This window comes from Ailuropoda melanoleuca, chromosome 6 (assembly GCF_002007445.2).
Source record: "Ailuropoda melanoleuca isolate Jingjing chromosome 6, ASM200744v2, whole genome shotgun sequence".
Taxonomy (NCBI): domain Eukaryota; kingdom Metazoa; phylum Chordata; class Mammalia; order Carnivora; family Ursidae; genus Ailuropoda; species Ailuropoda melanoleuca.
Genome location: NC_048223.1, coordinates 115,869,837 through 115,886,701, shown reverse-complemented (window position 1 = coordinate 115,886,701; position 16,865 = coordinate 115,869,837). Strand labels below are relative to the sequence as shown.

General features: G+C 48.0%; 1 long non-coding RNA gene across 1 annotated transcript in view; it reads right to left on the bottom strand.

Moving 5' to 3' along the window:
• Positions 1-15,724: 15,724 nt before the first annotated feature.
• LOC117802759 overlaps positions 15,725-16,865 on the bottom strand; it is an 8,495-nt gene continuing 7,354 nt past the window's right edge. The window contains exon 3 of the long non-coding RNA XR_004626274.1: positions 15,725-16,337. This is a non-coding gene — a long non-coding RNA (uncharacterized LOC117802759). The remainder of the gene's footprint in view (positions 16,338-16,865) is intronic.

Below are 16,865 nucleotides of genomic sequence, written 5' to 3'. Positions count from 1 at the left end.
CCTGTGAGGTTTCCTTCCAGGATCTCAAGAATAGGCTCCAAGGAGCAAGAACCATCAGGGAAAGTAAAATCATTGCAGGGGAGAAGCCAAGCCCCCAAGTAGCTCTGCTAATCTTCACTTTTGAAGGGGAAGGGGGATGATACAGTCAGAATTTGAGAAGGACAGAAGAGAAGTAGTTTTCCCGGTGTGAAAAGCCCTCAGACACCCAAAGATAACGCTCCTGTCAAGTCATAAATCAGCTCTGGGACTGTACTCTCTGCCCCACGCAGAGGTTCGGCTGGGCTGAAGGTGTCCCCTGGAGGAGTGGCTCACCCCCAAATCTCTGTCCTGTCTCCACGAGGTTTCTCTTTCTGTGTTAAAGGCCTTCACCTTTTGAAACAAAGATTTGGTAGAAGCGGTAATATTCTAAGTCCCATCAGCCCTATGTGGGGCTCTGTGGTACGAATGTCATCATTTGGGGCCGATTGGTTTTGATGGGGATGCTGAGTCAGGAGCAGGCCCAAATCCTGGGGCCGGACCAGTGGTGGGCCCAGGGTTTCAGAGCAGTAGGCTCTGTGGGGGAGAAGGCGGTACAGAAGGGGGCAGGGAGCCCTGCAAAGACCAGCCTTCTTTGCTTGTACTTTTGCCCTGTCATTGATCTAAAGTTTATTTTTGGAGATTTAAGTTGGATTACTGTTTCTTAAAATGTTTTTTTTAAGTAGGCTCCAATGCAGGCCTTGAACTCATGACCCGGAGATCAAGACCTGAGCTGAGATGAAGAGTCGGGTCCTTAACCGACCAAGCCACCCAGGTGCCCCTGTTTCTCAAATTTTAATCACTCAAGTAATAAATAATAGGTATTATCATGGTAACTAACATTTATTGAGTTCTTATTAAATACAAAGGACCATTCAGAAGCTTTACAAGTGGTGTGTGAATTCATGAAGTATTGTTTTATATTGTGTATAACTTATTTAATCCTCATAACAGTGCAGTAATGCAGGAGCTGTCATTATTCCCATTTTAGGAATGAGGTGGGTTTTTTGGGGGGGGCAAAGAATACTGTATTATTATTGTAAGAATATTTTCCTTGGAATTTCATCCTCTTACTAAATAAATACATTTTTAAAAGAAATCTGATTTTCCTACTATAAATGGAAAACTACACTACCTGTCTTAAATAGATTTTTAAAATCTATTGAAATAACTATTTGCCCAGGTATCTTCAAAAATCATCTTCTGTGCCACCAGCAGACAGCCAGGCATGTTTGGGGAAACACTACCTTAGAAATGGAAGGGTTCCTCCAGGGTGGAAGAAGGCCATTTTGAATTTTTGTGTTTGAGAGTGAACTGTGCTCTATAGGGACCTGCTTTAAGAATGTTTGGATTTAATTGCCTTTCTTTATCCACCTTCTGAGACAGATGCTTTGCTCATGAATCTTCAGCCTTTCTTCTTTTTTACTGAAAAAAATATAAACAATTAAGGCTCTACATTTCTCTCTACTGCATTAGCTGTGTTCCATACGTTTTGACTGGAGTATTTTCTTTATTGTTCACTTCTAAATATTTTCTAAATTCTGATTATCAGTTATTCTTTGACTAAAGGGTTATTGAAAAGTATGCTTTTGCTATGGGCGCCTGGGTGGCTCAGATGGTTAAGCGTCTGCCTTCGGATCAGGTCATGATCTCCAGGTCCTGGGATTGAGCCCCATGTTGGGCTCCCAGCTCATCAGGGAGTCTGCTTCTTCCTCTCCCCCTGCTTGTGCTCTGTCTCTCTCTCTCTCTCTCTCAAATAAATAAATAAGCCTTAAAAAAAAAGTTTAAAAGTATGTTTCTTCATTCCAAACACCTGGATTTAAAAAATATTTATCTTTTTATTATTGATTTCCAGTTTACAAATTATGATCAGAGAACATGACTTGTATGTTTTCAATCCTTTGACGTTTATTAAGACATGCTTTGGGGTCTAATACTTAGTCCCTTTTGTTAATGTTCTGTTTGCTCACCATGGATCTCTTTTCCCGCTCTTTTACTTCCCAGCTTTTTATAGACTGGAGTTTTTGTTGTGATTTTTATAAACAGCAAATAATTGGATTTTTAAAAATCTTATCTGAAAATCTTTATCTTTTACCTGGAGCGTTTAGTCCCTTTACATTTATTGTCATCACTGCTAAATTAGAATTAGTGCCTACCATCTCATCTCATGCTTTCTATTTTTTTTTCTTTTTCTTGTTACCTTTTGGATTTATTATTTTTTTTCTTATGTCATTTTTGCCTCCATTAGGCTGGAAGTTGCATACTTCGCTTCCATCAGTTTAGCAGTTACCCTAGAAGTTAACAATATGATCACTTAATTTTATCAAAATCTGAAGATAAATAAATACCTTTACCTTCCCTCCACATAATACAGGGATCTCAGAACACTAATTTCATTCTCCCCTCTCCTGATTTGCATGCTGTTCCTGTGGTGTGTTTTAGTTCTATTTGTTTTTAACTCCACAAGACATTATCGTTGTTTAATACAGGCAATGCTTGTTTCATTTACTGCACGTTTCATTTCTGCTTACATCTTAGATCTTCAAACTGGAATTACTTTCCTACTGTCTGAAATTCATCCTTTAGTGTTTCCTTTACTGAGTTTTGCTGGTGGCAAAGTCTAGGTTTTTTGTTTTGTTTTTGTTTCTGTTTTGCAGGTTTGAAAATGTCTATATATCACCTTGTTCTTGAAACAAAATTTCAGTGGGCACAGAACTCTAGGTGGGTAGTTATTTTTCTATCAGCACATTGAATGTATCATTCCATTCTTCTAATTTCCATTCTTGTTGATAAGAAGTCAGTTGTCAGTCTATTGTGTTGAAAGCCTTCTGTCTTTTCTTTCTGACTTCATTTAACATCTTCCCTTTGTCTTTGGTATTTAGCAGTTTCACCACGATGTGTCAGGGCATGGATTTCTCTTCATTGTTCTTGCTTTGGATTTACTGGGCTTTTTGAATCCAGGGGCTAGTAGCTTTCATCAGTTCTGGAAGGTTCTCAGCCTTTGTCTCTTCTTATATTGCTTCCCTTTTCTTTATAGAACTTCTCATTCTACGCTCTGGGTCTCTTAACTTCCTTTTATATTTTCCAGTTCTTGTCCTTTGAAAGATCATTTCCTAGGACCTGTATTCTGGATGGATAATTTCTTCTGGTCTAATTACTGATTCTCTTATCCAGGAGGTATTAGCTTTAATTATTATAATTTTCAGTCCTAGAAATGCTATTTGATTTTTTTTCACATCTGTTTATTTTTTCTTTCTAATTATTTGTTTCTTTCCCACATCCCCAAGCTTGTCTTTTAGTAAGCATAATGACTTCTAGTCTATGACCGTCAGTTCCAGAAAATGAAGTACTGCTCCTCAGCTCATTTGATCAGGGGCATCTTTACTCCGTGCAGAGGAAGAGAAACACAGGTGTCCACATCACATGCCTCATCACATTGCTCTGCTTCCAGGAACAGCCCTGAAAGTGTCATTTCCTAGAGCAGACTTTCTGCCATCCAGCAAGTCCAAGTTAGGGCTGGGATTCTGGCTTGTTCTGCATCTGCCTTATTCTTCCCCAGGTCCCTATGGCATGCACATAGGAGGAGCATGGTTTCAATCCCAAGTAGACCAGTCCAAGGGAGAGGTGCTCTGAAGATTTTCCAGGTACCTGGGAGCCTCTTGAGATAGGACAGTGAACAGGAGAGCAGCAGATTCAAACAATGCATGTGACAGAAGAAAAAACAGAGAGAAAATGACATCCCTGTGGGCGTTCCACACTGAGGAAGGGCAGAACTGGAGCTGAGTTGGGTGGCTCCAATCATTTGCTTAGATGCCTGATAGACATGGATGTACATAGCTTCATGTGGATTAAAATCCTGCCTCTAGAATCCATCAGCATGGTGCCTGAGACAGATAAATATTCAAGAAGTATTTACAACCATCATTATTGTTGTTGTTGCTATCATTATTACATTCCCAGGAAATACCGATCTGTTGAGTTAACATGTCCAACGTGCCAAGTTGTGGGTCTTTTCAAAAGAACCAGGTCACCTGAGTGGGCAGAATTTGCATCTTTTGCCCAGCTAATCAGCTTAGAGCAGTGCCTGGGACGTGGGAGATGTGGCAGAGCACTGGGGTAGGAGTGAAGCCTGTTTGCTGAGACAGGAGATGGGCAGGCAGGGATGAGGAGAGGTGCGCACCCAGGGAAGGGAAGGCGAGCCAAGGGAATGCTGGTGGGGGCTGGGGCGGGAGGTGATGAATAGGATGTGCCAACATTTTCTCCACAATTTTGTTACATCTTGGGGAAAACGGGGGCTGAGGAGGGCCCTATGATGACAGCCTGAATTGGGTAAAATTTAAGGATAAGGAATTACTAATTAGTAATAAGGTGGAATACTTAAGTGTATGAAATGAATAATATGTAGCTAAAAAATAATGATATAGCATTAGGCATTTGAGACATGTGGACTCCAAGCAATTAACCTCTATTCTTCTCCTGAATTGCGGTTGTGCTAATTGGCTCCTTTCCTCTGACGGGGCGATATTAACCTTTCTGTTTTTCTCTAAAGGAGCAAGTACGTGGGGTAGATGTGCTGCTCTGGTTTGGAGGAAAGGTATTTTGTCCCTGAATAATAACCCATCTGCAATTTTTCTCCCAAATTGTTGCGCTAAAAAGGTTCTGTCAGATTTTCCTGATAACCCTCCTTAGAGACAGAAAAAGATTTTTTCAACACACCCGACTTCATTCTGGAGCAGTTGAGAGAAATGGCATGTTGAGGCTGTGCAAGCTTTGGACATCCCCGTGTTACCAGTTTCTTATTTTTCCAAGCACCACGTCCTTATCGAACGCTACACATGTGAAGCCCTGTGCTGGGTGCTGGGGACGTGGCACAGGCAAGCCTCCTGCTCTCGTGGGGCTTATAACTTAGGGAGGAACACCAGAGGCACACGAGCATGGAAAGAGCTAATACAGCCTTGGCGCTGGGAAATAAAAGAAAACTGGCTAAAGAGACAGTGTCAGGAAAGGGAGAGGTGCATTTTAAGGCAGGGTGGTCGGGAGGGCTTCTCTGAGGAGGCAATATTTGAGCCGAGACAGGAATGAAGGGTGGTAAAGGGGCCTGTGGCTATTTGAGGATCTGTATTCCAGGCAGAGGGGATGGCAAGTGCAAAGGCCCTGGGGCTGGCATGTGGTTGGAATGTCAGGACCAGCAAGCTTGCCAGTATGGCTTGAGCAGAGTGAGGGCAGGAAGAGCAGGAAGACATGAGGTTGGGAAGGTCATGAGGGTCATATCATGCAGGGCCGCAAGGGTCATAGTAAGGACCTTGGGTTGATTTGCAGAGTCCAGTGAAGCCCCTGGCAGGGTATGAGCAGGTTCTGAGGGGAAAGGCTCACCCTGGCTGCTGTGGGGAGAATAGGCTGAGAGGAGCAAAGGCAACAGGCATGGAGGTGCAGTGACAAATGGATTCAAGACATCAAGAGGGCCATCTGGGTATAAAGATCCAGTGAACCTCACCCGTAGTCTGGTGAAATAGAGCCTCTCGAGATACAGAGCATGACAGAGGCCCTGCCCTGCCCACCTAGAAGCAGGCATTAGCACTTCAAGAACCCAGTTGGGTGGAGAGCAGTCCCATCACATTCACCCTGTGATGTGTTAATAGTCAGTATCATGGAGCGCACACACTTAGAAACTAACCTGGCAATTCCACAGCCAGGACGCGACCCAGAGAGATAACCAGAGAGACGCACGAGAAACAGTTCACGTGCAAGGTGGTTCCTAGTAGGGCAACTATGAACAACCTGAGTGCTCACCAGTGGAAGAGCATTAATTAAGCCATGTTGCACTCAGGCTTTGAAATCATATCTTCAAGCTGATAGTATTTTTACAAATCCTACAATCCAGAAGAGAAAAAGTGAAAGGTAACAATTTCACATCTGTTTTGTTTTCCCAATCATATTTCCCAAGAGGCTTTCTTGGGTGTCCCTCAAGAAACATTTTCTTCTCAAATACAGGCACATCCATATATATTCTTTACATGTATAAATATATACAGATTCTTTTTAAGCAAAAATAGGATAATTTTATAAATATTGTGCAATGTAATTTTGTTTCATTATGTGATATATTTTTGACATTTAGCCGTATCAGTACCTTAGATTAATAGCTGCATAGTGTGGATATACCATAATTGACTCGATATGGTATTAATGGATATTTTCCTATATATATGTTCCATTTGTGTTACTCAAAGGTATATTTTCACAAGTATACCTTTTACAATTTAAAACTTTAAAAATGATGATGTAGCATGTATTTATTGTGCAGATTTCCTCAGTGTAACATGGAGAGAAAAATCATCAGGCTGCAAAATAGTACATGTTGCATGGTCCCATTGACGTAAATTTATATATATCTCTGTGCACATATATTTATAGAATCTGGCGGGATGCTCGCTAAAATGTTAACGGAGTTATTGATCACAACCTAGTGATTGTAGGTGTTTCTTCTCTTTAGTGCTTTTCATGATGATTATTATTTGGAATCTGAATATATATTTTTGGGGAAAAGCAAGCTATTTTATATTTGGAGAAGAAGAGTTAATTGGGAGCTGGTTCGTGCGCTACACTTAAAATATTTTGCTTATGGAGCTGTGCTTTTCTTATGGAGTACTTCTTTCCACTTGAGAATTAAATTGCACCTTTTTCCTTCTCCAGTTGAAAACGCACAAGCCGGGCGTGATTGTGGACCCGAGCGCAATTCACTGACCGCACCACAAGAGGGCAGTGTTTGCAGGACATTGTGCGCATGGCCGCCTCCCGCTGCTCGCCCAGGGTCTAGAATTTTGCAGGATGTCATCTCTGCGCGGCCAGAGCAGAGATGAGATGTAGGTCCTGTAGCTTCCAGTTTGAGCCGTGACACATATTTTTCCTTCNTTTTATGGGAGCATTTAGGCCATTCACATTGAGAGTGATTATTGAGAGATATGTTTTTAATGTTGTCATGTTGCCTGTGAAGTCCTTATTTCTATGGATTGTCTCTGTAAATTTCTGTTCTGTATCACTCTTGGGGTCTTTTTACTTTTATAGAACCCCCCTGAATATTTCTTGTAGGGCTGGCTTGGTGGTCACATATTCTTTCAGTTTCTGCTGGTCTTGGAAGCTCCTCGTCTCTCCATCCATTCTGAATGACAGCCTTGCTGGATTAACGATCCTTAGCTGCATGTTCTTCTTACTTANCCCCCTACCCCACCCCCACTTCCACCTTGTGGTGCTGATTTGGTGCTCTGGCAGCTTCCCACCCACCCAGCCACGTTCTGACCAGGTCCCTCGATCTTAGTTCCTGTGCCAAGTGGCTGCCTGGTCTTCTCTTCCCTCCTCCTCTCTTGCACCTCCTTAAATTTTTTTTTTGAAGAAGCGATGCCTATTCATGACAAAAATTCAAATAATACAAAAGGAGAAGCTGATGAAAAGCAGGTCTCCCCTCCTCCTGTCCTCGCTTCCCAGTTTTCTCCAGGCAATCAAGGCTAAGAGGTTTTAGCCATCTGTCTCCCCCCAGAGATTCTGGGTGCATATGCAAATACAGATGTGCAGGGATTTGTTAAAAAACCACACCCTCCACTTGGCTCCTGGTTTGCACTTACTAGCCATGGGAATTCCACACCAGTTCAGAGAGCATCTGCCCAGGGACTTTCTTTACTGGGTTCGGACTGTTCTGTTGTGTGGATGCACCATGGCTGATTTAAGCATCCCGACTGAGGGCCCTTTGAGCTCTTCCGGTGTCTTGCTAGCAGGAGCAGAGGGCGGTGACTACTCGGCAGGCACAGCTTGAAGCACAAGCATCTACCTAGACCACATTCTCAGAAGTGGAATGGTTGGTCCGAGGGTCCAGGTATGTGAAGCTTTTGTATTCGTTGCCATATTGGTGAACGGGTTGACAGTCCCACCCAGTGCATGGATACAATCCCAGCATGAGTCCTTGTTGTCAGTTTGACAGGTCACTGGTTCTCAGTCGTGACCGAGGTCGGGATTACCTGGGCAGTGTTCTACAAATGCCAATGCCTGGGCCGTATGCCGTATCCCAGACCGATTAAATCAGAATGTGACAGTTTTTTGTGTGTGTGTGTTGTGGGGGTAGTGTCGGGGGGCTATAGGAGGAAGGGGACTGGCCTTGGCACTTAAAAAACTTACCCAGCAGATTCTAATGGGCAGGTGGGGATGAAAGCCACTGTAATATGTGGAAAATAGCTCATTGATTTAAATGTACATTCTTTTTAATTATAAAGGAATATGGACATTTTTTTTGAGAACAGTGATTTAGACTTTTCTTGAATCACAGATCTTTTGATTGCAATAAAATCACTGGATCTCTATCCAGAAAAATGTGCACACATATTGGTCTCGATTTAGGCAATCACAGACCCTTTCGAGTGCCTCCTCCGGCCTCCTGGGACCATGAGCCCCAGATTGAAGACAGGCCCAGAAAATTGTTCTTCCCAGCCTCCCCCACTGGGCCCTGGCCTTGGGTCCTCTCCCTGGAGCCCCACCTGGACCTAACCCTTGTGTCCCACCTGCTGAGATCTGCTAGGAGCCTCTGCTCCAAAATGCCGTCTGTGTACCTGCAGAATAACCCAGATGCGCCTGGTGGGGCTTCCCTCCTGCCCGCCTCTGCGGGAGCTTCGGGAACCTCTGCAGGGATTCATAGCACAAAGTGGCAGACGACTCTGATGGCATGTGGCAGGGGCCATGGGGGGGGTGACATGTTGCTGGGGAGGATACATCGAATTCAGCTGGAGCACAGACTGAGGAGACGCGTGGCCGGGGTCTCCCTGGGGAGAGGGATGAGCCGAGTTGGCAATGACCATATGGGGAGGTGCCAAGGGGGTGGGCGAGTTCGTCACCTGCCCAGGAGGTAACAGCCAGGAAGGTGTGGACACTTCAGGGAGTTGCCAGTAGTTTGGGGCCTGGGTTTTAGGGGAGAAGTGAGGAAGGAGAGATAAGCCGCATGACTGAGCTGATGGGTTTCAGGGCAGGGATGTGCTGTTAGACCATTTGCTCTGTGGGGGTCCAGGCAGGGAAATGGGAAAGAAAGGGCTGATTCTGGAGTGTTAGGGCAGCAGGGCTCAGCGGGGTAAGGGAAAGTTGGGTCACATGTGCCTGGCTTAGGCTGGAGGGTGGTTAGGACCATGGCTAGGGAGAGAGGGGATGAGAACGTTCGGTGGGCAGGTGGACTTGTGTGTGTGTGTGTGTGTGTGTGTATAGCGGGGAGGAGAGGGAGAGAGGGCAGGATGTAGGCAGACAGCAGAGCACCATGCATCACCTAGGCTGGGGAGTGAGTGATGATGGGGGTGGGCACCTGCTGACACAAGCATTGCAGGAGAGGAGGCACAGGGAGGCCAGCGGGGGTGGGGGGGGCGCAGTCCTGGAACAGAGGGCAGAGTGAGGCAGGGCTGTTTCTTCGGCCACGGGGATGCCCCAGTACCCACGGCTGCTCCGTGCACCTGGGCCTGCCCCCTCTGCAGGCGGGTCTCGGCCTGGGCCAACCTGATTCCTCCCCCAGCAGGACCCTGACAGGGCATTGGTCACTGCCCTTGTTCCAGAAGTCACCCAGACCCCTACCCCAGGCATTGACGTTGCAGTGATGGGAGGTAGGATGTGAGGGGTAGTGAGTCTGCTAGCTCACCGAGGGAAATCAAGCCCCAGAGCCAACCAGAGACCACATGTCAGGGTTTTCAGGACCCTTCTCCCTAAGGCCAGGAAATGTCTCCTCTGGAACTCAGCGTCTGGGGCCTTGTACTCGCCAGTGGTCCTGATTATGGGTAGCAGGAAGTCATCACCAGTCAGTGTGAGCAAAGGAGACCTTGTAATTAGGACCCAGGGGGTCTACAACATCCACAGGGGTTCGGGGGGGACCCTGCGGCTGGGCCCAGGGCCAGCAGGATGGGGACTTCCTGGGAGCTGCTCCTTCCCCTTACCCTTTGCAGGCTTGTGTTCAGCATCTTGGGGCCCCACGGACTGCCCCATGTTAGCGTGACAGGTTTAGTCCCACCCAGAGAGAGTCTGCCTGTGTTGATATCTGCTCATCTCATCTCAACTCAAGATCTCCAGGAAGGAGCGCTTTGGCCCAGCTCAATCAAGGACTCCCTCCTCAGCCAATCAGCAGGGACGTTAGGCACCAGCCTTGTTTCCAGGACATGTTAACTCTGAGAGTAACGGTGCGGAGGGAGGAGTCGGGGCAATTCTTGCTAAGGGGGTGCTGGGCAGACAATCTCCGAGTACCAACCACAAGCCAAACCTGACTTCCCAAACATATCCATTAGACGTTCATTCATTCATTCACTCCTTCACTCATTCATTCACCTTACAAACTCTTGAGCCGCTACAGTGTCTAGGCGCCTCTCTAGTTGTCTACATTTGGGGTGAACGAGACAGATGACATTATTGCTGTAATGAAGCCTACACTCTAGTAGGAAGAAGAAGGCAAGAAACCAATAAATAAGGGAGATACCAGGGCATGATGATCTGCAGAGCAAGGAAATGGGTGACCATCCATAGAAGCCAGTCAGAGAGTCTGACTGACAGAGCCAGCCAGGTGAAGACCAGGTGACATGCTCGAGAGGCTGTGGGGACAGGGGACAGGGCCCTGACTGAGTTGGGGGATAAGCCAGGAGTGTTTAAGACCAGCAAGAAGATGACCTGGGGCCTGCTAGGGAGCCAGCCACTGGAGGGTTATTTTCTTTCAACTGCATTTTTGAATATATAATGCCTGCAAATGTTAGTAAACTTAAAACACGTAAAAGGGTAGACAGTGAAGAACTTAGCCCTCACCCTCCTGCCAGTCAGGGTGGCTCCTATTAGCTGCCATAAGAAACACTCCCAAGTCGCAGTGACATGACGTACTGCAGGTGTGTCTTGCTCATGACACAGTCTGAGTTCCCCCACCCCCACCCTCTCTCCCCAGGGCCCCACTCTGAGCAACGATCAGGGATCCATCCGTCTCCTTCCCTTGTGTGGCTCCACTGTCCCAGAGTGCTTCACTTCCAGCTTTATGGGAGGGCGAGAGGGAGCAGAGGATCTTGCAGAGGGGCCTGGTTTGGAAAAGATGGACATCACTTCTAGCCAGAGCTAGTCCCACGCCCTGGAGTTACCACAGGGAAGCTGGGAAATGGGCACTTCCTGTGTGCCCAGGAAGCGGAAGCGGGGTTGGCGAGCGCATGGCCAGTCTTCGCCCCACTCAGCCACCTGCTTCCCCGAGAGGCCACCACTGTAACCAGGTCCTTATGTGTCTTCCCAGAGAGATCTTATGGTTGTGGAAGCAAAAACATATCTGCATATCATGTAACTTTAAAAACCACAGATGCTGGTGTGCCTTATTCCATACCTTGCTTTATTCCACCTTAAGATTATATGGTGGACACCACTGGAGGTTTTAATCTGGGGAATGACGAGCTCCAATTTATATTGTACAAGTGCATGCCGGCTGGTGGGAGAGGATGGGTTGGGGTGGGGACCATGGGAGCAGGAGGCCAGTCAGCTGCACATTGGACGGTGCCACATCCTTTGATACCACGATACTCCTCAGGCAAGCATCTGTGACCCTCCCCCTCCCGCCCCCACGCAGCCCCAGCCTGAATGCTGTGTGATTCAGTCCCTTGGGTTTTTTTTTTTTACTACTTAATATGCATGATGATATGATAAGCATATATGTGACCCTTACCTGAATATGTTGAGTTTTGCTTGGTTTTTCTTTGCTTGGTTTTACGTTTCTGTGGTTCTTTCCTTTGCATAGCTAGATGACACCCACTGTGTGACTAAACCACAATTCATGTATCCATTCTCCAGTCAAAGGATGTCTTGTTCTTTTTCCTGAGTTTAAGCCGTGATGACCAGTGCTGCTCTCTGCTTTCCCAGATCTCCAACTTGTTAGAGATTGCCGAATTTCGCCCCACAGCGGTCAAACCAATCACTACCCTCTTTGCTGGTTGTGCGTAAAGGCACCTGGCAGCGCTTACCCTCGTCTTCAGCAGCCCTTGGGGGCCTCACATTTCTAAATGTTTGCCACCCTACAGAGGCATCTTCTCATGGCCTCACTTTGCATTTTCCTGGTCACAGCTGAGCTGGTGCGTCTACCGAAGTCTCGCTGCCGTTTGTGGGGCCTCTTCTGTGACATGCCTGATCACTGTCTTTCTCTCTCTCTTTTTTTAATGAATTGTCTCTTTAAAATTGATTTGTGGGCATTTTATTCATCCTGGACACCACTCAGGCCTTTGTCCATTACAGGTGTCATGAACATCATCTCCTGATCTGAGGCTCTCCTCTTCCCTCTTTATGATGTCTTTTGATGACTGTTGTGTTCTAATTTGAACATAGTAGGATATTCACATTCTTTTATGCTTTGCATGTTTCGAGCCTTGTTTTTAAGAAATCCTTACTGCTTTTTAAAGATGTTGTTTATTTATCTGAGAGAGAGTGAGCAAGAGTGAATGCGAGTGAGGAGGGGGCAGAGAGGGAGAGAGAGGGAGAGGAGGAGAGAATCCCAAGCAGACTCTGCACTGAGCACAGAGCCCCACACGGGGCTCTATCCCCTGCCCCAGAGATCATGACCTGAGCTGAAACCAAGAGTCAGTTGCTCAGCTGACTGCACCACCCAGGTGCCCCCAAATCCTTACTGTTTTGCTTAGATTTGATGACTGGACCCAAGGACCTCAGGACCCATGAGCAGGCCCGGTCAGGTGGCCAAGAGGCTCCTGGGAAAGCAGAGCCTGGTGCAGCCCGTGAGGCTCCCAAGGTTGCTGACAGCTGAGAGATTAATTTAAAACTGCAGGGGGTGGAAGAGAAAGAGAGGCTGAGTGCTTTGAATTTGATCCTTTTAGCTACAATTGCGCAATCACCTCGGATGGGCAGAGAAAGGGACTTTCTGAGAATAAGGCACGGACTGCAGGAAAGCCTGTACACTTGCCCTCACCTTGGACCCAGAGCCCCCTGGTTCGTGCCACCACCTCCGTCAGCCTTTATTGAGACATTTCATAGTGACGAGCATCTTTGCCCAGGGGAGGCTGAACTCGCGAGAGCCAGAAGAGCATCTGCTCGTGCTCATGTGTAATCGCTCAGGGCTGACTTAGCCGCGTTCCTAGTAACAGTTGATAGGGACATTGAGGCACTGAGCGGGTAGCGAGAGGGTGAGTCACATAGGGCAGCCCAGAGCAGGAGTCCTTACTGGGGCGGAGTCAAGGGGTCAGTGAACTTGGGATGGAAAAAAATGTATGTTCCTTATTTTCAGTAACTGCTGGGTGAAATTTGTCATTTCCTTTGATTAGGAAGGTAGGCAGCAAACCAAACAGAGGGGCAGTGCCTACGGCTTGTCCCTCAGAAACCTCACAGGACCTCTCACATCACATCACTTTTTTGGTAGATATTTTAAAACCTCGACTTCAAGATTGCAGTTATAAATCTCTCCTAGATCTTTGATATTTTATGTGTTAACGAGGAAGCACATATGTTACTCTATCACATGTTTTTAGAAGGATTTTGATAATCCTGGTGAATAACTAGGGTCTTTTGTAATCCTGTGTGATTTATTTTAATGAATTGGAAAACCATGATTCTGAGGAGGGATCCGTAGGTTTCCCCAGGTGACCAAAGGGTCCCTGAGACACAGGAGGCCGAGAATGGGCGCCTGGAGCCAGCATCCTTCTTCCCAAGGGAAGCCGCTAAGCCTTGTGTTCTCAGCACGCACCGTGTGTGGAGGCTGGGGGACACGGAGTAAGTGTCGGTGCTTTGCAGATGTGCGAGGAAGTCCTGCTCTTCCTAGGTGACCCGAGCTGGGCAGGCCCTGGAGATGACGCAGATGTCGCGGATCCCTACCCTTTGGGTGAGAACGAGTTAGTGCTAGAATGGCTTGTGCTGGGCGCTGGCCTTCTCTAGTTAATGGCGTGCCTCCTGTCAGTAGACTCTGAGCTCCTCCAGGGACGGGCTGACACCGTCTGTGGCCTCCGGCCGTTGTAGTCACCTAAGCAGGCGCATGTAGATGGGGGAGGGGAGCTAGGAGAACATAATGCTCAGAGCCTTTCTTTCTTTCTTTTTTTTTTTTTTAAAGATTTTATTTATTTTTGACAGAGTGAGACACAGCCAGCGAGAGAGGGAACACAAACAGGGGGAGTGGGAGAGGAAGAAGCAGGCTCCTAGTGGAGGAGCCTGATGTGGGGCTCGATCCCATAACGCCGGGATCACGCCCTGAGCTGAAGGCAGACACTTAACCGCTGTGCCACCCAGGCGCCCCACAGAGCCCTTCTGAATCCATCCCTGCCCCACCTTCCCGGCCCCATCTCTCCTTGCTTTCTCCTCGTCCCTGGCCATGTGCTCCCCACCCTCTTCCCCATCCACACTGGGCTCTGTGCTCCTCCCCACGTGTACCCTGCACTCTCCAGCCTCTGGAACTTTGCTCATACTCCTATCTGCCCGTGTGTCGATCAGGGCAGATGATGTAAAGCTTTGGGAACCCACAGCTTTCTGATTCTGTCATGGGCCGGGTGCAGCTCTGCTCCAGAACGTCTTCACTTGGGGAGCGAGGCTGACAGTGCAGCCTCTGCCTGGAACCTTCCCAGTCTCCTGGCAAGGGAGGCAAGAACATGGGCATCTTGGCCCCGAGTATCACTTCCTCTCACAACTCACTGGGCAGAGAGAGTCACATGCCCACATGCCCACGCCTGAGGTCGCTGGAGCAGGAATGTCATCCTCTCCGAGGGAGGGGGCCGTGGCCCGGAGGCGCCCACCCTCCCCATCCCTGCCAGGGCAGGAGATTCCGTCCCTTCCTCCAGACGCCCCTGAGGCCCCGCCTTGCCGGGCTCTTCTGCGGGAGTTTGTCTCATCCACCCTCACGTTCTTGCACTTGCTTTGGGCGCCCAGATAGGCTTCAGATCTCAGTCGCGCTGGGCCTTCTGCGTGGGCAGTTTACGACTGCAGCTGGTCGAGCTCCCCAGATGCACATCTGTGACCCGATGGTTTGCCATGTTGCAAAGAGAAGCCACAGCTGCGTGAGGCCTTGGGATGGCTTTGAAACCAGGTACCAGGAGGGATGGTTGTTGGTTTGAGAATTTTAAGAAGGGTAGTTTGCTGTTTAACTTGAAAGGGGTGAACTGCCTTTGTGACCCAAGGGCAAGTGGATGATGCAGCCAGTCTTGGGTTATGGGCATTATGGGCAAGAAGGGAGAATCCTCTTGTCCGTGGATGAACAGGACAACAAAAAGCTTCAGTCAGAGCGCAGCTCCTTTTGACGGGTTTCTTGAGGGCGTTGGGCCTCCTTTGAAGACCTAGCTCTTTCTCTGCACCATTGAAGGCCTGCTGTTAGAGCGCCACCTTGAGGTTTCACTGTGACGAGTCAATGCCCAGTTGTCCTTTGGTGAATTAACGGCATTGCACGAGATGAAGCGGGCTTGGGCTTGTAGAAGACAAAACTAGCTATGAATCAGCAAAATCAGGTGCCTATTTAAAAGCTATGTTGTTCGGGGGCACCTGGGTAGCACAGTCGTTAAGCGTCTGCCTTCGGCTCAGGGCGTGATCCCGGCGTTGTGGGATCGAGCCCCACATCAGGCTCCTCCGCTATGAGCCTGCTTCTTCCTCTCCCACTCCCCCTGCTTGTGTTCCCTCTCTCGCTGGCTGTCTCTCTGTCAAATAAATAAATAAAATTTAAAAATAAATAAATAAATAAATAAATAAAAGCTATGTTGTTCGGAAATGTCAAGCAACCATCTTGTGTCTAGTGTCCGGGCATGCCCTTCCCCTTTGCAACCTGCTGGGACCCAGCAGGACATGCCCGGGGATGTGCTGGAGCTGGCCTGTAGCAGGTGCTGAGAGTTGAACATTGAATTTTCTGGCATTCTGTGAGCCAGTTGTTAGACACAGCCATTATCGAAAATGAAAAGACTGAATATCACAATGAATTAAATTATCTTTAAAACAAAAGCAATGACAAACTAGCCCTTTCTAATCGCTTTACTCTTATCACTGTGCCGGAGGTTACTTACGTTTACTGTATCTATATGCTGGAAATGGGACCTAACAGGGTACGTCTCTTCCCAACTCCGCGTCCGGTGACATCGCCTTGGTAGCCTACCATCGGCCACGGTAGGAGTGTTTATACCACGGGCATCTACAGACGCTGCACCTGTCAGCCATGAGAGAGCCGTTGCCAGGCCTTTACCAGCACACCTCTGAGTGCGCACCCTCCTGCTGCAAAAGCAATGGGCGTGAGGGTGGAGGGATGCGATGGCGAAGGAAGCAGGAGGAAGGGGCCGGCGGCCGCACTGAGGCTCTGTCCACCTGAGGAGGCCCGCTCGCGAAATGCAGGGCTTAGGAAAGAAAGACAAGAATTATTCTAAAATGCATTCTTTTCTACGATCTCCCTTATTACTATTTAGATTTTTTTGGCCGCTCGCCTGCATGGCAGGCCACTCCTGAGCTGCCTGTGGAATGTTCCCGGGAGGGCATAAATGGAAGAGAGCGCATGCAGGCCCAGATGTGGGGAGAGCGCCCAGGGCCACCCAGCATCTGTGTAACAAGCAGGTGGGGCTGAGGCTGAGAGGCAGGGAGCGAGGCTGGGGCTCCGCCCCTGCTGTTGCAGACTGGCAGGTGTCTCCTGCCACGTGGGGGTCTGAGTGCAGCCCAGAGGGATACACCGAGCCACGGTCTGCCCAGAGGCTTTCTTGGCTCTGATTTACCCTGTCCATTGCTTCTTGGGTGCTTCGGGAGTAAATCAAATTAAAAGCAAACTTGAACTGAGTCCAAGTTGTCCATATCTCCCGTTCTTGAACCCCGTCCAGGTTCCTACTGCAGGCATTAGGCAATTTATATGAGGCATTGCGCCCCCGCCAGACTCC